The 3,433-nt window shown below is 42.3% G+C and overlaps 1 non-coding gene across 1 annotated transcript; it reads right to left on the reverse strand.

The window, feature by feature from the left end:
* Nucleotides 1–2,843: 2,843 nt before the first annotated feature.
* LOC120255406 lies at nucleotides 2,844–2,948 on the reverse strand. The gene has a single exon (XR_005535002.1). It is a non-coding gene; the product is annotated as a small nucleolar RNA R71 (small nucleolar RNA).
* Nucleotides 2,949–3,433: the final 485 nt, after the last annotated feature.

The raw sequence follows: 3,433 nt of genomic DNA on the forward strand, positions 1-3,433 counted from the left end.
GGGTGGAAAAAGCTACCACCTATGAAGTATGAAGCTACTCTCATAAGTCGGATACTAGTTATGCCCTAATGAGAGAAAGAGCTATCTCATGGGATGAGTGAAAGCTACCACTCCGGTAGAAAGAGCTACCACCTCGAAAATGTGAAAGCCACCTTAGCGGCCGCTTCGGAAAGGGCTACCGTAGAGGACGTGTGAAGCTACTACCATCTCTTTGTTTGTTATGTCTTGTAGATAAATAAGTCCCTTATACTTAGAACTTTGAGGGTTATACTTTGGGTTGAATTGAGTGAGTTTACACACACTTGCGCGATTTCGGGTTTGTTGTCCTTTTTGATTCAAGTTTTTAGCTAGAGCATTAATTTTTCATATTAAGTGTTGAAATTTCCCATACTTATAAAATGCTCTCCATGCATATTTTGATGAACCTAAGGCCAAATACTTTCAATGTTTCCTTCTTCTTTACTTCAATGTTTTATTTTTGCTTGAGGACAAGCAAAAGCTTAAGTGTGGGGGAGTTTGATAAGTGCTTGTGTATTAGTAATATGAAGTATTCTTTTCTTACGATGAGTATTACTTTTATCAGGTTTTAGCGCTAATAGATGTGTATTTGTGATACTTTCATACATGTAGGTTTGTGAAGCTAAGTATTAAGAAAAGAAGCCCATGTAGATCGTGAATGCACTATTTGGTGGAATCTTGAAAGGAACAAATGTGAAGACACAAGTTAGGTTCGAAGATACGTGAATGTGTGCCAATCTCCATATATTCAAGCAATTACAATGAGTTGGAGGGGCACAAAGGCAGTCGCATTTGCATATCCTGACTTGTGCATTGATAGCAAGATCTTCACCAATGAGGCTTTTTATTGAAGAAGCATCGTGATCTACGGCATAGACGTGTGCCCGTTTATGTTGCCTCGATGAAAAGTGTGGAATCGGGAGTGCTTTGGCAGGGGTATTGTAGGAGATAATGTAGCAAATCACTGTGGTAATACACTATTGCAGTTGATGTTCATAGTCGCCCGAAAATCAGGATTATAGAGAATCCACACGGGCATGTGGAAATTCCACATGCCCATGTGGAAATTCCACAGGGGCGTGTGAAAAATCCATAGGCCCGTGTGGATGTCCGATTCCAGCCGTGTTTAAGCAGTGATTCCGCCTGATTTTGGGGGCCATTTTTCATCCTTCTCTCCAACCTTTCCCCATCTTTTGGGACGCCGTTAGCTAGGGTTTAGAGAGGCTTTTGGCAATTCTTTGGAGTGGTCCTACGGATTCGACACCGTGCTTCTCTTGGAAGAAGGTTGTTGGGGGAGCTTTCGTCGGCATTGATCCGGCGAGGTGTGCCCTAGGCCGGACAAGGGGACCTTTTGAGAAGAAGTGGCTACTCCACAAGACCATCGACATAAATACCAAGGGGGTTTTTCTATGGATTATTGTTTTTACTTTCGATTTCATTATTGATTGTATCTTGCTCCATGGAGAGCTAAACCCCCTAGTTTGTAAACTATAGCATGTTTTTGTTTCATTGATCTTTTATTATGCTTTCCTTAATTGATGTCTCTAATTGAGTTCTAATCTTGAATGCTTGTTGAATGATTTCTCCCTTAGAGTGACACTAGGGTTGAGAGACCATCTTGGTAACCTTTGTGGATGAGTAACACACCATGAGGGTTAGACAAAGCAAGGTTGGGGGGGGTCGAGAGGGTGAGTCGAGAGATAGCGAAGCATCCCCTTTCCCTTCTGATGTGATTTATCCTACCTCCATATTCCAAGAGTTCTTTGCGGTCATAGTAGAGTGAAGGGCTAAGGGATGAACTCCGCTGGGGCTTAGTTGCACTAGCAACAAAGGGAAGCGTTGAAGTGACTTTAGCACCTGCGCTTAATTGTGACTAGCGATCTTTCGCCTGGACCAAAGGGTTAGATCTACACATAGGAATAGGGTTTATCACCTAGAATCCCTAGAGCATCTTGTAACTTTACACAGTGTGAGGTATTGAGACTGTTTGATTTCTCCACCGAGGAATAGTGTAGAGTTAGTCACGGTTGACCCTAGGCTTGGGACCGTGTATTCAACGATGTCCACGACTCATTAAGCATCAATTAATGGACATAATAGTTGGTCTTGCACTCGAAACATTAGTCATAGGGGAAGTATTGTCTGAGTACCCCACTTCTATCGATTGCCTTTCCTCTCACTTATTTGTGCCTCTCATTCTTGTTTCTATATTTCTATTTACAATACATTTCATCAACATAATCATTATTCATCTTCACTTGGTTAAGTAGCAATCTTAGTATTTTTATTCCCTACTCCCTGTGGATACGATACCCCACTCACCTGGGATTTATTACTTCGACAAACCTATGCACTTGCGGGTAATACGCAAGGGCATTGTCAAGTTTTTGGCACCGTTAAATCTAGCTGAGGTTAAAGGTGAAGGGTTAGAAAACATGGCAGAACAAAATGAGCAACAGATAACGCTTGCCGATTATGCCAGACCCTCAGTTTTGGGCACACAATCTAGCATTGTGCGCCCCCCGTTTATAGCTCAAAATTTTGAGCTAAAGCCAGCATTCATCCATATGATACAACAGTCGGCACAATTTAATGGTTTGGCTAATGAGGATCCAAACAAGCACATAGAGAACTTTTCAGAGGTGTGCGACATGCTCATGATCAATGGAGTTACAGATGATGCTATCAGATTGAGGGCATTCCCATTTTTATTGAAGGGGAGAGTGAAGCAATGGCTATGATCATTACCTAAAGCATCAATCACTACATGGGAGGAGATGGTGGAAGCTTTTCTTGCCCGATATTTCCCTCCCAGATAATCTGTAAAGCTTAGGAATGAGATTTCTTCCTTCGTAAATGGAATTGGAGTCTCTATTTGAGACAAGGGAAAGGTTCAAGGAACTTTTGGGAAAATGTCCTCAACATGGTTTCCAGAGTGTATGATCATTCAGACTTTTTACAATGGTTTGAACCCAAGTACAAGATAGTTACTTGATGCAGCAGCAGGAGGTACCTTAGGTAGCACGACCCCTAGAGAAGCCCAGCAGTTAATTTAAGAAATGGGTTTGAATAGCTATCGATGGAATGCTAGGGAGAAGAAGAAAGTTGCCAGCATCCATGAGATTGATGCGGTTACATCGTTGGCGGCCCAAGTGGAGGCATTGAGTAAGAAGTTAGACATTCTAACTTCTCCTATATTGGTGGCCGTAATGAGTTGTAATGGATGTGGAGGGGGACATACTGTGTCCGATTCACCGGTAGCCATTGATGGTATATCCTCCGTTGAGCAAGTTGATTTTATGGGTAATGCAATGAGAAACCAAGGCAATCCTTATAGCAACACCTACAATCCGGGTTGGAGGAACCATCCAAATTTTTCTTGGAACAACCAAGGGCAACAAAAGGCCACAACACC

The sequence above is a fragment of the Dioscorea cayenensis genome, unplaced genomic scaffold, assembly GCF_009730915.1.
Source record: "Dioscorea cayenensis subsp. rotundata cultivar TDr96_F1 unplaced genomic scaffold, TDr96_F1_v2_PseudoChromosome.rev07_lg8_w22 25.fasta BLBR01000984.1, whole genome shotgun sequence".
NCBI lineage: Eukaryota > Viridiplantae > Streptophyta > Magnoliopsida > Dioscoreales > Dioscoreaceae > Dioscorea > Dioscorea cayenensis.